Raw genomic sequence first — 18,950 nt, 5'->3', positions numbered from 1 at the left:
GAAGTCATTTAGTCATGTTGCAATCTCGCACTAAGCCCAAAAGCAAAGCACTGAGCTTGGACTCTGCACTTTTGTAATCTATCAGGGCAACTTTTCTCTCTTTTAACAGCCACAGTGGAAGCACATTGAACTAGCAAGTGATTTTTATGGCTAATCCTTGCATAGTCTTTGCTCCATACTCTCCTTCCAATTTTTGTGTCATAAAACCGGTCATTGAAGTTACTGCAACTTATCACCCAGCAGAAGTTACAGTATGAAGAAACAAAAGCTGTACATCAAAAGGTCTTCTGTGCAGACAGAGCAGACAAAAGGCTTCTTTGTGATAAATGTGCAGAGTTAGCTCTGCCACTCTAAGTCAGCAGTGAATTTTCTTCAATTCTAGCATTGAAGTAAAAGAATGTCCTTTGTTCTCGTAGGGGGTTTACTTTCATTTCCAAACTGCTGGCAGGCAGTAAGCTTTGACCTAACAACACAAAAAGTTAATTTCCTGTGTTCAGAATTCTGATATACTTTTACAGAGGTGTATCTTGGTTTATTAGTAATAGGTGGCAGTCATTCCTGCAGCAAAGTGAAACAAGCAGCTTCCAGTCAGTTATATCTGGAAATCATAGGAATCACTACTAACAAGACCCCTTATTTTTTGCCGCACCCTCCATGGAGATAATGTATTGTTGTTTTTTGTTGTTGTTGTTGTTGTTGCAATGTATGACTGTAATTAATTTTGTAAATATCGGAGTTTACAATCAGTAGGGTTTGGAACCTAGGAAAATAGTATGGAAGAGCCAAAGGAAATGCCATCACAGCTCCCATCCAAAATTAGAGATTAGGGTAGACATTTACACCAAGACAGAGGGTCAGGGATATTTCAATCAGGTTTCAAGGCAAGTGCCCTTTTTTCCATAAACTTGCTACAAAAATATCACTTGCTTTTGTTAGTGCTGTGATGACAAGACATTCCTTTGTGTGTCTAAAAAGGGGAATATGGCTTCTTAATTTACTTTCAAGGACTAAACTTATTCACAGGCGGCTGGGAAGGGAAATAGGCCCTTTTTGTATTTGGTAGTAATTGCTATGTAATTGGTATTTGTTACATAGAGGCCTTGTGCTTTTTGACTGAAAGATCTGCATCTTGTTTGACAGCAAAGCAGTTATCTACTAGAGATAGTTGTGTGTTTTATGTTATGAATTAGAATAAGAAAGAGTGAAATAGCGTTTGGTGGAAGTGTGAGAAATTGTATCTCTAGGCAATTGGACAAGTTACTGGATGAGGAACTTTAACACTGGGTTAAAATTGAATAATGGAATCTGGTAGAAAAGTTACTTTAGAATTCTTAGAAAATCTGATAGTGTAAGTGAAAAAAAGAAAGGGCAAAGGGGAAACATAAAGACCTGGATTATGGAGAATGAGAGTAGTGTTGATGGTGCTAATAAAACCTTGCTAAGGGGTTGGCTTTGGGTAGAGATTGTTTTTTCAGGGTCATCACTTCTGCAGTGCAGAATGGGTTTAGAGTGAGTGTGCAGCTAAAACATGGTAGAACATGATGAAATCAGTTCCCCAAGCTGTATTAATTTCCTTCTTTGTAAAATCAGAAATTCAGATTGTTTTGCTATCTCTGTGCCGGCAAAGCATGTATGAAATACATCCAACGTGAGAATTTACACCTGCATGCCATATACAGTCTAACTTTAATATACTTACATAAATGGCAGAATCATTAATTTTCAACTCCTGGTGTGATACCTCCTTTGGCTTATATCTCAACGCAAATTAGTGACCTGTTGATTTGCATCATGAGATATGGGTTTGTTATGGTCACAGTAAGGAAGACAGACTATGAAGTATTGCTTCAAATACCATTTGTTATTGTTAATGCTGTAAAGGAAAAGGGAAATAGGTGTAGGTTAGTTTTATTTCCTTCCAGATGGCTGAAAATGTGTAGTATTGAACAGGTCTCAAATCAGAGCTCAGCACACTGGTCAGAGATCTGTCAGGAAAAGGCATCTTGGCATTTTGGTCTTGTTGCAGCTTTCAAGGATTTTATTAAAACAATTCTATTTCTCATTTCTTACTGTTCAAAACAGACTTCAATTCCTTAAGGACTGTTGTGCACTTTTAGATCATGAAGACCAAGAACACGCACGCAGTTTAATGAGCGGGGAATGGGTAAGAGCGGGGGGAAAGTGAGAGAACGTGGGCCAAGAAAGAAAGAGAAGAGTTCCATGAAGAGAGAGAAGAGAAGACGAGAAGAAACGAGAAGAGAAAGAAAAGAGAAGAGAGAGAAGAGAAGGAAGATCGATATCTCCTTCTCCTCTTCTCCTATCCTCTCCGCTCTACTCCTCTCCTCTCCTCTCCTCTCCTCTCCTAATAATAATAATACAATGTGATGCCCGGAATAGAGAAGTTTACCTCTCCCTGTTAGTTTGTTGAACTCTGGACTGATGGAGGGTGTTTTGAGCTTGTGCATAGTTTTACATTGACATGAATTAATTCATTTTGTTGGGGGCAGGGGGTGGTGATGTTTGAATTTTCTTCTTTCTTCCAGTTTATAAGTAAACTTTTTAAAAATATTTTTTTAATAAGAAATGGGTTTTTTTAAGAATTAGCCTGTAAAACTCTCAGCTGAAAGTAGCAACTTCTGTATTTCATAATGGCTCATTGGCAAATAGATGGCACACTTTTCACCTAGTAGAAAAGTAAAAATAATAATTAAAGTGTGAAAAAGTTTACTCAACACAGTATTCAACTTCTCCTTGATTTAGGGGGGAAAATATCCAACCTCACTGCTCAGTTATCCTCACCGTGATTCATCAGCTGCTGTCTCCTGGGAAGGTCTGACTGCTGATTGGGCACAGAACTTCTCAAGGTGTGTCTTTTGTCAAGAAGCTTTTGCTTTTGAAGAGCACACAGTAGACCATGATAGCCTCCTGCTATGGTAAGAATTGTTGTATGCTTATTTATTAACCTGCACAGCCTTACTGTTAGAAACTGTGTTTGGTGGTTAGTAACAAATAATTACATGTGTTAGAGGATGTTTCCAAATCAACTTTTTGTGGGTTTAAAATCTGGAAAGATTTTAATTTTAGATCTTAATTGTGACAGCTCTTGCTCAGTATGCTAGTAGTGATTTTTAAAATTCTGAATTTAAATAAGTGTGACTATATAATAGCGAGGGGTATTGTCAAATCCAAAGAGAATTAGATTAAAGCATGTTTTGTAATGTTGTAATACTTTGAGAGAGAAATGTTTGTAAGATTTTAGATGTTCTATATTTTTTATAAAAATTGTATGTGTCAAATATTTGCAAGTTAAGTAATACAAGGAAACTTTCTTCTCACGCTGCATTGTGTTCACAGACAAGTTTGCACGTAAATGTCTCTGATCTAATACTGTTGGAGGATGGCAGCAAAGGCTTAGGAAAACAGCAGCTGTAATACCCAGCAGTGTAATGTCTGCTCTCCTCCTTCACAGCAGCGCTGCTCAGAGCTCACTGCACATGACTGTACTTGTTTCAGCTCTTGGAAAAATGTTGCAGTCATGGCACAAGCTCCAACTTCTTTGTGAGGGATGATACATAGTAAGAGGAGAGTTTCATTTTAATATTGCATTAGTAAAAATATAATTTTAGGATAATACATAACTGAAAACAAAGACCCTTTTAAGGATAAATGATTTAAAGAGATATTTAAGAAGTAACTCTTTCACCAAACTATCAAAACCACAAGGGTTTTGTAGATACTCAGACAGAAGTTTCTTGCTATTGAATTACACGGATTGGGTTCCAGTGCTTCGGCATATTTCTTGGTTTTAAAAGATTTTGTGCTTTACAAATTTTGTGCTTTAGAATGGTAAGATTCTTTGTTTATGTACATAGGGAGTGTCTTCACAGTTAGTAAGGTAGAGTGGATTTTTTCTCAGAATTTTAACTCTGACCATGCAGTCAACACAAGGGGGTGCCGAAATGCTGGTAAAATAGTGTTATGTACATAATATACTTTTCCTAAACATGGTTGTTTTGATCTCTCCCAGCCTTCTCTTGTTTGCATATTCACCTCTGTGATACTGTAATATCAGAATACCTCTCTTTCTAGGTGTTCTTATAATCACACCAAACACATTCTTCTCACCAGCAGCTGGCACCATCAAAGAAAGATTTTTCAGTATGCAAATAAACTTAGCTACAACAGCAATTTATGTAATTTATGTCATGTTCTTGTCTTGCTTGTGCTGTCTTTAGTTCTATGTGCAGGGGTCAGAGACTGGTTTCTATTTCTATGTGCCATGCTATCAGCAAAGGAGGAAGGTGGTAAGAACTTGGAAATGCTGTAATCATTCATGGGCTCTTGCCTATGGACCCTCACGGTGCAATTAATGTAACCATTCCCTTATTTAGGTGATGTTTTTGTCTGGGCTGAAGCTTTAAGGATCCACGTGTGTCCTGCTCTTCAAGCCCCAGTTCCTCAAAGTCTTGCAGCCAGTGTGCTGCAACACAAGAAGAACCAAAATGCAAGTACTATTGATAGAGGCAGTTGCACTTTATGAGCTTAGAAATTTGATTTCAAGAAATGAGATGTCGTGTCTTTGTTGCTTGGATGGATGGCAAAATTATAAGATATTCTGAATTACATATTTTTAGGTGGGTTTTGCTTTCGAAAGATAGAGCATGCCATACCTTACAGTCCCTACTGCTGAGTCACCACACTGTATTTCTGGAGTTGGTTGTAGTTCATCAGCCAGCTAGAAAAAGATACATGTACCTGGCTAAAGAATACTCTCAGACAGATTGGAATCCAGGAAAATCACTCAGCAGCTTACAATCATTGTAAGGGGGGATCACATTAGTGAGTGTCTGCTGTGTGCATGTGCATTCAGACAAATGTTCGGAAAAGAGTGAAGGCTTCTTTGTGTCTCCCTCTTTGGTCACACGCAGTAATAAACCGAGTTCAAACAGCTAAGTCTAAACCTCTTGAAAACAGCCATTAATTTCATGTCTATAACTTTTTCTGTATGTCCCAGCAGCTGATTGCAATCACCAGTGCCAGTGTTTGGACACTCACACGTCTGATTTGTGGCGTTGAAGTTCCACATCTCCGTGCGTTATTGGTTCCTGCAGTAAAAGGCACTCACAAATTGTGCAAGGATTGTGTAATCCTTTGCAGTGGATTATAAGAGTTGAATTATAATTAGATGCCAGGCTAAGTACTCTTTTTGTCATATAAAAGGGTTTCTGAGAAAAAAGGAAAATATTCTAGTCATTGTTGGAGTCTTTTCTGTATATTTTTAATGAAAGGCCTGTCATTTTGTTTGATGGCATAGTGTCTTCAGATTAGTGCTGCTTTCTTAACTGTGTCTAATCTCATTTGATTTAAGCATCATGGAATAATAATAAAAAAATCAATGTAGCATAGATTTGTTTTGAAGTCAAGAGGGTTAGCAAATCAGTAAACATCAGTCCATCATGTTTAATTAGCTAACAGGAATTTTCTGAAACCGTTAAATAGGATCTTAACAAACAAATTGGATGTAGGCTTATTAATTTATAGTGAAGTTCTGGTGTGGAAACTGAAAACTTTAAATCTGACTCTGTTTTCCTTTATACAGAAATTACAAAACTATTTCTCCATATAGTTTTAGTATATCCTTCAATAATGTGAAGCAGTTCTTTTAGTCCCCTTCCATCAACCTATGAAGTTGAAAAGATTAATATTTGTCTCCATCATTGGATCATTTGCAAGAACTAAAGGAGGATAAACAACTCAGAAATTCCTCTACATATCAATATATCAAATGCAAATACATGAACTGTGCAGTGTTAGAGCAGTGACCTTCAACCAGACTCTAAGTCAAGAATTTCTATTTCTGAGGCTTCTCATTCTTGCTGAGTATTTTCCTGGCATAATGTATGGATCTTTTGTAGTGTGTTGTTTGCTGGGGAATGAATGGAGGCTCTCTGGCTCATTTATCCTACTGTCTCACTTGGGATTTGAGCTATTTTGCTAGAAAAGAATGTCTAGTGCTCTCACTTTCAACTCTAATCCCCCCATCGTTAAGCTTGCTGTAGCAGTTCCCTGTTGCATAACTATTTTCTCAGCTATAGAGCCTAGTGATGGTTTTGAAGAGTAGCTAAGATTTACAGGATATTATATGCTTGTGCTATTGAAGCTCTCCTTCACAAACATGTTATATCTTAGAATGAGAAAAAATGCCTCTATTTTTGAGTAATTTTATTTCACTTCCTCCATACATTTTCATTTTACAGTTTGGTTTGTCTCTTTTTGTATTGTCCTTGTCTCAAACAGTTGTAATTACAGCCAGCTGAAACCTTGTCATAACACTGACATAAAAACTGTAGCAGTCTGCATATTCACCGTGGATTGTTTTTGTTGGGGTGTGGGGAGTTTGTTGTTTAGGGGTTTTTTCAAAAAAAAAAAAAACAAAAAAAAAAAAACCAACTCACTTTGTATGCAGGCAGATACCATTTAAGAAGAAAAATACTATCATTAAATATATCTGTCTTGATATCCAAGTTAAGGAAATTGTTACTCTAAAGTAATTTGGGATTTTTTCATTACACTTCCCCAATATTAGTGTCTTTTTCTTGCCCTACATCACAACTTCTCAGAATATTAACATGGTTTTTTTTCAAGTTCCATACTTCTGCTGTTAACTTTCCCTTAAGACTTGCCAAAATAAGGCTATTTTAAAAAATGCCTTGAGGATGGCATTACTTTACAGGAATTCAGTCAGAAGACAACATACCAACTGATGCAATTCAACTATGGAATTTTTCTTAATTAATGGGGAGAAAAATTATGTATTTAGAAAATAGAAACCTATTATCTAGGCAACTCTTGATCTACTTCTAGAGCTATTAACATGTTTACAGACTCTTTCACTAGTGAAACTGCACTATTGCTCATGTAACAGTAGGGGGAAAAAAAACAAACAAGGAAAATTTTAGTCATTCTCATGTGTCAGCCTTTTCTCTAATCATGTTTTATTGCAGGCTTTCAGCTATTTATTTTAGTCTGTGTTAGACTCCTGTTCTCAATTCTCTACTCTCTCTACTTCAGCTTAAAATTTTCTTGATGTCTTTTCATCTGACTGGTTTTAGCTACTGCTTTTCTTCCTCTTTACTGCATCTCACATTTATCTGCTGTGTCTTTCTTATTAATACGAAATTTATTTCCTACTTTAAAAATACTTTTAGAAGGATTCTCTAGAAGTGGAGTCCATGAAACTGGAAGAGGAAAAATGAAAAGTTAAAGGACAAGATAGCTTGAGGAGCATGATAAAATAGAGTTATTTAGTTATACCAAGAGAGAGAATGACTTTAAAAAAAACTGCAATAAGATTTTAAAATATCAGAATCAGCAAAAACGGTCTAGGAAACTAATCATAGTACTTTGCTTATGAAGTTTGGGGACCATCAATAAGTGCAATGCTCTTGACAGGTGTTCCACTGTTTTCCATGTGCAAGTTCTGTACACCCATGCCCAACCATGTCATTAGAACTGAGAGGAGAAAAATTCCATATAATGTTAAGTATCGTATGGAAATATTACTTTATATTATAACTTAAAGTACTTGAGAGACTTTAATATAGTTCTCTCAACTATACACTTTAGCACAATGACTACCGTGTTACAGTTTGGTGCACTTCCTTCATCACATTTCTAGATTTATCAGTGTGACTTTTAAAATTAACACAGGTACTTGTGCTAATAAACTGCAGGTCGTACAGTGCAATGCTGTCAGTCTTGAAACTCGCTTACCCTCCTGTTCCAGCAGAGAGCAGATCTCTTCCTGCAGCAAGCCCAAGGCAGGCTCTCTTGGAAAGCCTGTATTGAGCAAGGTCAGGAGATGAGCTGGTTCTGGTTTCGTTCTATTTTGGGGACCACTACTGCTGATGTGCAAGTCTGTGTTATTTTTTCATGCAGATATACTTTTGTGTTGTAAACACTTAGAATATCTTTGAAATAGGTGGGGTATTAAATGAAGGGAAATATTTCAAGCAGAGCTGCTGTTACAGCTGCAGGGAGTTGTAACTGAGCTGTCTTTGTCTTTTGTTCTTCTAATGTAACACATAAAGCTTCAGACAGAAGGCAGAGGAAATGTTTAATAAGCTAAACTCCAATGCTTAAAAGCACTGAAGCTCTCCTTTCAGTTTGCACCTGATACACTATAAAATTTTTGATGAACTTATCTCGTAATTGCAGGATTACAGCCAACACAACCAAAGCCAAAGTAATACTACAGGTTGAAGACCAGTGCTTCAGCTGCAGTGCATTAGGATTTTAACCCAAACTAAGATACACCTGTGTCATTGAACAGGTGTTCAGATATTGCTGCAAAGAGCTGAAGCAATTAGCTTTGCTCTGAACCTCAGCTGAGATGCTCTGAGTTACACTCGAGAACCCAAGTTCTACAGGAAGGTGTCCTACACTGCAGCAGCATGGAGCATCCTGCCTCTGCACTCGTGCTGTTATTGGAGCAGATTGCTACAGAATGTGGTGAGGCAAGGCTGGAGAGCTTCTGAGGAACAGGGTCAGTGCACAGCACAGTGTCAGTAGGAGCTTGTCATGAGGAATGCTGCAGAATAGAAGTCAGCAGGTAAGGAAAGCTCTGTGGTGGTGACTGAGAAATCAATAGAATCCAGCCTCCATTTAAGGATTGTTGATGGCTTGAATGCTGTAACACTGCATCACAGAGTAGGAGGGAAACAGGAAGGGACTGGAAAAAAATCCTTTGTGCTATCTGCAGAAATACTAATAAAAATGGGATGTGGACACATTTGGTAAGGAATTAAGCTTGCTACCACAAAATTAATCAAAAATACTCTGAACAAATTTGAATTGGCATGGCAAGTTTAGACTGGCTCAGCATTTTATTTCATCTACCTGTGGTGCTTTTTATCTGTCTCTAGTACTCCTGGCACTGCCTACACCATATCTTCAAAGAGAAAGGAAGTAGTTCTTTGTTTATGAGACTTGCCCTGCATTTACAAAAATATGACTGGTTACATTTTTGCTTGTAAGCTCAGATGATTCAAAGAAATTCCTGACTTTCTACTAGTGTTTTCTTCAACTAAAACGCAAGTATTTTAACATTAAACTTGTTAGCTGTTTGGGTCCAAAGGTACCAAATTATTGCTTTTTGCATATACAATCACATGTAAGTAAGGAATCTGTCTGACTCTTACAGACAGATTGACTTATTAAGAAAGTTGAGGTTATGACCCACCTTGCTGTTTATGGCTGAGCTCTCCATGATGCAGCTTCCTATGTGTTACAATTTTTTGTGATAACTCAGGCATTTTTTTAGTGCTGGTTGTCTCAGGGCAACTTACAAAGTATCATGAGTTCCAGCCCTAACTGTTGTGTATACAAGGACGTTCCATTTAGAAAACAGACAAAGCACCAATCTGAAATGAAAACAGAATTTATATTAAAACCTCATTTGTTCCAGCTTTGTGCCCAGTGCCTTACAGAATGATTCTCATTGAATACAATAGTTTATTTTAATAAACCTGTTTATTTCATTTTGACTATCTTAAAGGTGTTTTCCAACCAAATGATTCTATGACTGTTGATCATCTTCATGAAATGCACTATTTTTCTCTTCCTTTTAAATTATGGGTTGATTAAAAAGAAACAAATCAGCAAGCGATTTTATTTTCAGAGGGTGCTGAATTTACAACTAAATTATTTTTAATTTCAAAGTTGTGCAGGTTTTCTGTTACTTATCATGCAGCTTTTTGAATCTAGAGGTTAGCAACTAGCATGTTATGTTCTGCTCCTAACCCCTAAACAGTTCTTATCATTTTGTTGTAAAATAAAAGTCAACAAAAACGAGTGCATAAATACATAGGAGAATGTACTGGGCATGACTCTGTGGCTTGGAGTACCAGACTAATGAGGGAGGAGTGAGAGGCAAAGAGAAGACAAGTCCTGTTCTTAAGTACACAGCTCAGGAGCTAAGAGCAGCTGAGCAGTAAGAATGTATATACACATGAGCAAAGGTAGGTTGCAGAGTAAAAGGCTCAGGACTACTAAGCTCTTGCTGAAAAGGAGAAACCAAGTTCAGATAAACTAAATTTTTTGTTCTAATCCATTTCAATGCAAAATCAGCTTGGTTTGCTCAGACCACATCTTAAGCTAAGAAGATTGACTTAACACTGGGGTGTGTGAGAATGCCACCACAGTCATCCCTTTTGTAACCCTTTTGTAACTGCCATGGGGGTGCGGAATGAAGCACAACTTGAGAGCACATTTGTCTGTTGGCCATGACTTAGCAAATGCACTACTGATGTATTTTGTTGTTATTTCTGCTGCCAGTCTGATTCTTATCACAAGTCAATTTTGGTAGATTAGATAGCACTCAAAGCCTGGAGTTAATTAGTCATGTGACTATTTCAGCCTTTTTTTAAAAACTGTGTTATTTGTAGAATTTCTTGAAAGAAAGACCTAAGTTAACCCTAAAGTTTCAAACACCAGAAGGCAAATAAAAAGAATATTAAAAAAAAAATAATAATTGTGGAGCTTTTTCAGAAGTTCTGTGTTTCTGAGCAGTCTTATTAAAAAAAGAATATGGCAATCCTACTATTTCCTTCCTCTTCTGAAGGGCAAGAGAGCTGAGGACGACTGTATTAAATGATAAAACATTTCAGGAACCCATGGCAGTAACTAGTAGTTACAGAACTTGAGACAGGCTGTGATCCTGGCTCTGCACATTTTTTAAAAACACACACACTGTGCAGGGACACACAACTTTGTGTTTTCAGTAAAATAGGACCATTTCATGTATCCACTTTAGCATCTGACCGCACAAATGGTAGACTTGGTGCTATGGAGGGAAGGAACTTCTGGGCTCATATGGCTCAGGAATTGAAAGGAGCAGGATTAGAATCTTGAAGTCAGATCAGTCTACAGTAAAATTTTAGCAGAGAATCACAGATGTAAACTCCTTTTTTCTTCATCCCCTCTCCCCACAGAGAGCTTAGCATGCTAGCATTAATCATATTTCTGATTATATGGCGTATGTATTTACAGTCTGTTACTGTTGGGTGTATTATAGGCTCTGGCTGTTCAAGCTGAGAAGCAGCTGTGGAGTCTTTTCAACAGTGAGTACTGGCTCCATTTCAGCACTGAACTGAATGTGCTCACTGCTTGTGCAGGTAGGATGAACTCCCATCTATCTACAAAACACCACACAGACATAGAGAAAGAGGAAAGATGTACTAGTCTGTAGTGACCAACACTTTCTGTTTAAGTCTTTGATTATCTTAGTTCTATTTATTCATTTGAGTCTGGTCACATAAATGTAATTAGCACTAGCCTTCAAAAGATCTGCTCAGTTGCTTGTACTGAATGTATTTGGAGATTTGCACTACTATTTTTTGGTGATGTGCTAGGTTCATTAATACTTGATCACCTGATTGCTGTCATATCACCTGCATTAACACAAACATTTGCCATTTCTGGGAATCAAAAAACATACACAGCACATTCATTTTAACTTTAGACCACTGGCAGGAGAATGTACAATGACTAATCTGGCTGTAGAGATAGAGTTAGAGAATTGCCCTAACTGGGTCAAGCATTGTTAAAATCTGCAAGAGTAGTGACACTTTCAAAATTCTTTGAACTAATTTGCACTAGTGGAGCAGCTTTGTGCCACATCTGCATTCCATGAGCAATGCAAGAACATTTGCATGAATTGGACCAAAAGCCTCTTCCTAGGACAAACTTTTGCTTATACAAGTGTTGTAAGAATGTAAGTAAACAGGCATGTTTACTACCCCAGCATGTCACCACAGATGTCAGTAAATCATCCTTGTAAGAATTTTCAGAGATCTGGTTGTGTCTGTCTTTGTTTCAAATAGTTTTTTATTTGTTGTTTTATCTGCTTAGACCATCTTTTAAACTCACTTATCCTTTTGCTGCCCAGGACATGAGTAACATTATGTTCCTGATTGAAAAAGATTGTGTGAAAAACTGCTGCTTCTGTTTTAGAACTTTGGGTTAATAATTAAAAATATATTGATGTTGTGAAATGGAGAAAATTACACTCCTGTATGTAAGGAAAATAAATGAAGGGTGGTTAGTCTATGCCTTCTATTAGCAGTACATAAAGATTGATAAACCACTGTCATGGTTGTTTCCTGTAAGCTACTGGTGATAAGTATTGACATCCCACCAACTGAAAATACCTGACTTGAAGTCTGGCATAAAGTAGCTTTATGTTTGTGGCATTTTTTGTGAGATGTTTGGCATGAAAATCAGCTATGTGGTTGCTGAGTTACTGAATCAGTATGTATTTAACTCCTGACTGGTACTTTGGAGACTATTTATCTTTACACAAACATTGGCCAGAACAGCATATACAAGCTGAGTAATGTTTTGTATTTGTTCCTCTGTAGTCTGCAAGAGATTTGCTAAAGGTTGGATTGACATAAAAATCCATGTTAGAAGTATACCTTCAGTGCCTAGACTGCCAACAATATCTATACTAACAGTTTCTTTTCAAAGAATCCAATATGCTTATATCCTTCCCAACAATTTCTCAAAATTTCACCAAAGATATTTTGGACTTAATATAATTTGAACAAGGAAGCATGAAGCAAATCAGAGACGAAAATAAATTAACTGGAGTATTGATAGCCTGTTCAGCGTATTACGTGATACTGCATGTTCCTCATAGCTCTGTCTGCTCTGAGCTATTCTGGTAAAACCACTCCTCTAGGTTCAGGCTGAGCAGCGTGCGTAATGTCTGTGACAGCCTGAGCCTTGGAGATGGAATTGGGTGAACAGAGTAGTCTATTCAGATAAGTGTAGGGGATTCATTCACATGGAAATCATTCCTGGCACAGTTGAAACAAAGTATGAGTGAAAGAGGAAACAAAAAGGAGCCACAGCGAGCTGCACTCCCAGCACCAGTAAATCAGCAGAGCTTCATTGTTCACGATAAATGTAAGTTACTTTACATCATGTCAATCTCACCCACAGTTTTAGGAGATGGTGGTGACACATACTCCTACAGTAAAAGATTGCTTTGGATTAATTTGAAACCTGATTCTCAGCTATGTGTAGAAACCATGTTATACCAGTGTAATAACAAGCTTTAAAGTGATTTTCACCTTCCTTAAAAGCCTGTAGATGTTTTTCTATAGTACTGAAAAGTTGGATGAGACTAATTTAATTCAGTAAAGGGTAGAAAAAGTGCAGAGCTAGCTAGTACCAGCAAAATCCTAGCATGATACTTAGGAGATCTCTATTTTTCTGAATTTTGTTGTGTCAGATGTGCTTCCACTAGGAGGAGTTGTCATCATATCCTTACCCTATAAGGTCATCAGACTTATGCTTTACTTTAACTCGTTTGATGAAAATGTGATAGTTCACAATGTAACTGTAAGCAATCTATAAAGTTCACCTATGTCTGCCTAGCTTGTACACAAACTGCTAATTGGTAGCAATATAAATACGAAAATAAGCTTGCAGCTTATGGTATCTTACAAGCAAACTTATGTTTGCCATTTGCATTATGGCACAAATTAAATGTATTTCATAGAGATTACAATTCTATTTTCCATAGAACTTAGAGAATTTCAGAGTTTTAAATTATGTTTTAATAGTCACAGTTAGGGGAAAAGCTTGACATGAAATGCTGAGAAATTCCAAGAAAGAGGAAAGAAGAGTAAAAGTTAAATCTCATGTACACGGTCAGGATTTTTTTAAGATCTTTTTTTGCGTAGCACTTATGTTGCAAATACTGATTATGACTTTAAAATATGGCCATTTAGAAGTTTTGGGGGGACATTCTTTCATTTGTATTTTAAATTCAATATAATAGAGTTACTGCTTGAATTTAAGTGCTTGTTTTGATCTGTTTGCAAATGAAGTGTTGAAAGATAGTGATACACAGTGATATTTGGTGATACACAGTTTTGCCTTGGTTTTGCTACTGTTTTCCTGTACTCCTCTCTTTTCAGCAAATCATGAAATATGATTCTAGTAAAATGTGTGGTTTTGTCACGTTTCAGTGATATAGCTTCTGCATTGGCTCCCATGGGATTAAGAGATAGAGACGTTAATCACGCCTGTCCTTTCATTAAGAGAGAAAGGGACTGTTTAAGAATATATCAGCTTGGTATGCTTAAAAGACTTTCAGAGCAAAAATCCCCAGATTTTAAACCCTTGGGTATTACAAACCAGAACTGAAATTTTCCGTGCAGCTTTATCATTTCTCTGTTCAAGGGCCCTGATTTTTGCACTGTATCAAAAAGCTACGGTGACTTAGAGTGCTGCCACTCTCTAGAGAATTACCAGTCTTTTAATGGTTAGCCAGAACACAGTTGGCCAAAGTAAGGAAGTCTGTGCCTCACTTGCTTTAACTTGCAGTCCAGGATACATTAAAGGGTTTGTGTTTGCATGCAGACTCTGTTCAGCCTGGCACAGGGGTCTGTAACCTGTAGCAGGATCTGACTGGATGCTCAATATCTCAAATGTTCACTTTTGTTTATAAGCAGCTCCTTGTCATTGCTTCCTTTGTGGCAGCACGAGCTTTTTTGTGGATGTATAGTGAAGGAAAGAAGACACTTAAGTTGACTTGAAATAACAGTACCTTCTGGGTAATTTTCCCTACCACCAGGTCAAGTCTCTCTCACTTTTTTTTTTTGTGATTTTCTTGTGTATTTTCGACATGTTATAACAGGGACTTTTCAGAGGTATGACTTTGATAATTTTATTTCTTTGTTTCATTTTGTTAAACTATTATCACTGTAATAACATAAGCCTTTTTTTTTACATTATATTCTTATGCTTTTCCCCCTCTTCACCCTTGATGCCATCTATGAAACTTTCTTACCTAAGTAGTTCTTCCCTTTTAAGATGTTTTTTCATATAAGTCTAGAGTTGGAATCTGATTGTACTAATTATTACACAAGTAATTGTCAGTTATTATTGCTTTTCATGCAGAGTTAACCAAAACATCAAAGTTTTGCATATTGTTCCTATCTGAAAAAAAGAATGGAGATCATTTACTTGTGATGTCATCCAGTTTATGTGCAATGTACCAAGCTTTGTTCCTGCGAATGCAGAGAGGAAGGAATTTTCTAACTTCTTTTAGCCACAGTCCTTGGCCCAATAAGTGCTTTCTCTGGTGACTAGTGCACAGAACCAGTACTTGTTTGATCAGTGTCTGACACTGATTTTGCTGCTGGATTGCTTTTCAGGTATTTCTGCTGCTTCTGTCTCTTGCCCCATCTTTCAGGTGCCCTTCCCTTTTCACGAGCAGAAAAGATGGACTTGGCTTCATAATATACTTTAGTAAGTGCATTACTGACCAATAGCTTTATTAAGTTAGGAGAACCTTGTCCAATTCTTAACTATAAAATTTATTTAAGGCAGCAGGCTAGAGAAAGTGTCATGGAAATTATGGCAAATTACCGTTACTGTAGAAACAAATCTCAGAGAAGAAAATTCCTTTTCTGACTAAAATGTTAACACTTTTGTGGAGATTAAGCGATATCTGCGATCATTGACTGATATGTTCTGGCTTTCCCACTCTGCCTTTAGTATTCCTTTTACAAAACAGTAATCTTTTGAGATTTTTTTTCAAAATACACAGACTTACTGTCTTAAATTGTAAATCTGTGTATTTTCGAAAATTAGCTGTACTACTTACAACACATCTTACACTTGGCAAATTGTTTAAAGAAGAGAGAGGAGAAATAGAATTATGACCTGGTCTGCAAAAGAAGAGGTAGTTTTTTTCTATTTTGGTGGTAAGATCTCTGAGATTTGACATCACAAGCTTCATGACTACTTCCAGTTTTTTTTTAGTTTTTCATTCTACAGCATTCAGAAACTGGCACTCAAATGGCAGAAAACTTCTGCCACTTGAACATGCATTATAATACAACAGTCCTGAATGAATTGCTTAGTTAAGCACAAATAGTTGTGATCAGCAAAGGAGGCAGACCTTTGGTCACTGTTATTACTCAGTGCCACAACACAGGGCCTAAGCGTACATGATGTTGCATGGAAAGGTCAGATTTATTGAGGCTGTAATTTGGAGGGTTTGTTGATTTCATTAACGACAGAAAAAGATAAAGGTACATCTGAAGTGGAAGTCTATCTGAATCTGTCTGAAAACAAAACTGATGGGCCTTTCATTCAAGTTAGGAAAGAATGCCAAGTTCAAGTGGTTAAAAACCTTAAGAAAACTTACTTGGGCAAGTGTCCGATAAATCAATTTATACTAATAAGTTATTTTGTCACAGCAGGAGGCTACTTTTAATTTGGAAGTACAATCCAAGTCAATTTTGCTGAAATAGAAAAGGCACAATAAGGGAAATGACTTTCCAGATGAGATGAAATTGCTGGCTCTGCTGACTCACATGAGTAATTTTGCTGGGGACAGGATTATACCATGATATGTGGCTTGATCCTTGTCATATTACTGCCTCAATCCCAAAGGGAGACTGAAAAAGGAGCATGAATTACTGTGCCTGAAATGCTATAATCACACAGTGATTTGGAGTCACTCAATTGTGGTGCCTTTGTCATACAGTTTTTAAAAATTACAGTGATGCTTTTTGACAAAACCATAGCTGAAGTACAAATCCAATATTACATATGACTTACCTTGTGTTTTTAAAGTATAAGAAGCCACTATCAGTGTCAGCATCTTTAATGGTTCTGGGATACTGTGATAGAGGAAAGAAGCAATGACTTATCAGTCTAGTCAAGCATTGTAGTGTGAACAAATGGATTTAAAAGCTACGTATAAAACACCTTTCTCTGTGTGTTTGCATCACGTGTGCCCCAATATGCATGACTGCAGCTGTGAGAGAGAATGCAGGAAAGCACTCTGAAAGTAAAAGTTCAGCTCAGTAGATCACAGAGCCGTGCTAGGAATCTCCCATTATTACTCATTTCATTGCTTTTTAGCAGTAATTTGATTTCATAAAAGCCTCTGAACAGATGGTGTTCAGAAATAAAATGATACAAACCTATGTGGGATTTAAATTGTTTATTTTTATGTGAAAGCCCCCAAAATGGTATAAATTATGTGGATAGTTCTGCAAGACCTTCCATGTAAGGAGTCTGGTCTTGAGCTTGTTAAGTAATAACAGAAGTCTAACTGAATAAATAGAAGCAAGTCATGTAGCCTTAGTGGTCCTGTTCCAAAAAAATCTGGTGACCTGACTAAACCTTTTGTGATCTCTTTTTGCAGGTCCTTAGATGTACAGGAACTGACAGTGTTCAGAATAGATAAACAGAACAAAGATCTTGTATTTCTCTGCAATACATGCTGTCATTTTAATTTTTCTTCCCTTCCTTTCCCTGGAAAGGAAGGATATTCATTTGTTAGTAGGGAAAAAATGCGTGCCCAGAATCTGCCACACACTTTGCCAATGTGTTCATAATCATATTTTGCATCTTAAAAAATGTTGGCATTGCTTGCCTTAAGGAAAAGTTAATCCTGTTTTCAGAGATAAAAATAAATAGTGTGAAAAGAGAATAATAGGAAACTCTCGCTGCCTAAAACCACGTCTCATAATGATGTATTTAGCGGGTTTTACAATTTGTTTTGCAATTCCACTTTACTCTTAACCTTGATCAGCCTATGAATATATCTTGAGTCCTGACCGCTAGGTTGTACCCTGCATCCAATGAACAATGTAATATTGGTTAAATAAGAGTTGTTTGAGTTTATTCACCAAAACTGTCATTAGCAGAAAGACCACAGAGGCAATTAGTTACCATGTGAGAAAAAGGGCATTTTTTTCTCCTTCAGCTGTTGGAACAAATTTTTCATTAAAACAAAAAGGATAACTCTACCAAGGTGTTAGCACAGACTTAATAGTATATAAAACTGTGCCATAAATAATCCCAATCAAAGGTGTAATTGCAGTATATTTGAAAGCAGCACATCTTGTATTTCTTGTTGTCATAAAAGGATAACATTTTCTGCTTGAATTTTGTTTTGTATGGGGGTTTGGATGACGGGTATTGGTATTTTGGTATGCATTTATTTGTTGGTTTGGGGGTTTTTGGTATAAATTAATAAGAGTAAATGCAGCTGGCTAAGCAAGATTATCACTGTTTATCACTGTATTGTTAAAGAGAATGTTGCTCTGTGAAAATTCTGGGATTCCTTTCATGCTTAGTGCAGAATTTTTCTTTGCTCTGGGATGATAGGTGTGATGACTTTCAAGTGATTACTGTAGATTTTTTTACTTGTCATGTACTAATATGGAAACCTAAGTATTCACAATTAAATATAAAATTTGTAGTCCTAAAGATATATTCTGAATGAAGTTGTTAAACTGTTTTACAAATAAGCTCCTTTATGACAAATTTGAAGCCTCTTACTTTAAAATGTGTGAACCAGAAAAGAAGTACTTGTTCATGGTTTTATTTATGTTTTAGCCAACGAGCTTGTTTTTCCTTTTATCTCTCTGAGAATCACATGCCCTTCGTGCTGATCATCTTGCAATCTGAAAGTACCTGTTCAAAGCAAGCCATAAATGAAGGATGTCAGTGGCTGAGCTTGCCCTCGCCTCACACAAGAATGTTCTCTGTGGCTTTAACATTCCTCAAGGAAATTCTTTTGTGGTGTGTCAATTAAATGTCAAGATTTTCTGGTCAATATTACTCCACAAGATACTCTTAGTTACTGGAATGCCACAGTTCTTTAGATGTATACTCATCATCCATAGCCTGCAATATTCTCACAATTCTGAAAAATCTGCAGTAAGGCATATAGCACAGTATTGTAATGGACAATAGGAGGAATTCACCATGTGACTTGCAAATTAGCAGGTTTGTTCTTTAACAGACTATGAAGCGACAAATTCCAGAATCACAACTTCCGCAGTGGAACTGTCTCTGAAGTACAACCACTTTGACTTTTATCCAAGGCTGAGCTCTGAGGCAAAATTCAC

The 18,950-nt window shown here is 36.9% G+C and overlaps 1 protein-coding gene across 4 annotated transcripts in view; it reads left to right on the top strand.

The window, feature by feature from the left end:
* The first annotated feature begins 2,776 nt into the window (after nucleotides 1–2,776).
* BCAR3 (BCAR3 adaptor protein, NSP family member) overlaps nucleotides 2,777–18,950 on the top strand; it is an 85,384-nt gene continuing 69,210 nt past the window's right edge. The window contains exons 1-2 of one of the 4 annotated variants that reach the window (XM_040072820.2): nucleotides 8,379–8,611; nucleotides 11,075–11,174. The gene's annotated coding sequence lies outside the window, so the exon portion shown is untranslated. Of the gene's footprint in view, nucleotides 2,934–8,368; nucleotides 8,612–11,074; nucleotides 11,175–12,950; nucleotides 12,970–18,950 lie in introns of those variants that run through there. The other 3 variants (XM_040072822.2, XM_040072821.2, XM_040072824.2) reach the window with 3 other exon arrangements.

The sequence above is a fragment of the Hirundo rustica genome, chromosome 9 (assembly GCF_015227805.2).
Source record: "Hirundo rustica isolate bHirRus1 chromosome 9, bHirRus1.pri.v3, whole genome shotgun sequence".
Lineage (NCBI taxonomy): Eukaryota > Metazoa > Chordata > Aves > Passeriformes > Hirundinidae > Hirundo > Hirundo rustica.
This window is presented reverse-complemented; position numbering and strand designations above follow the sequence as displayed.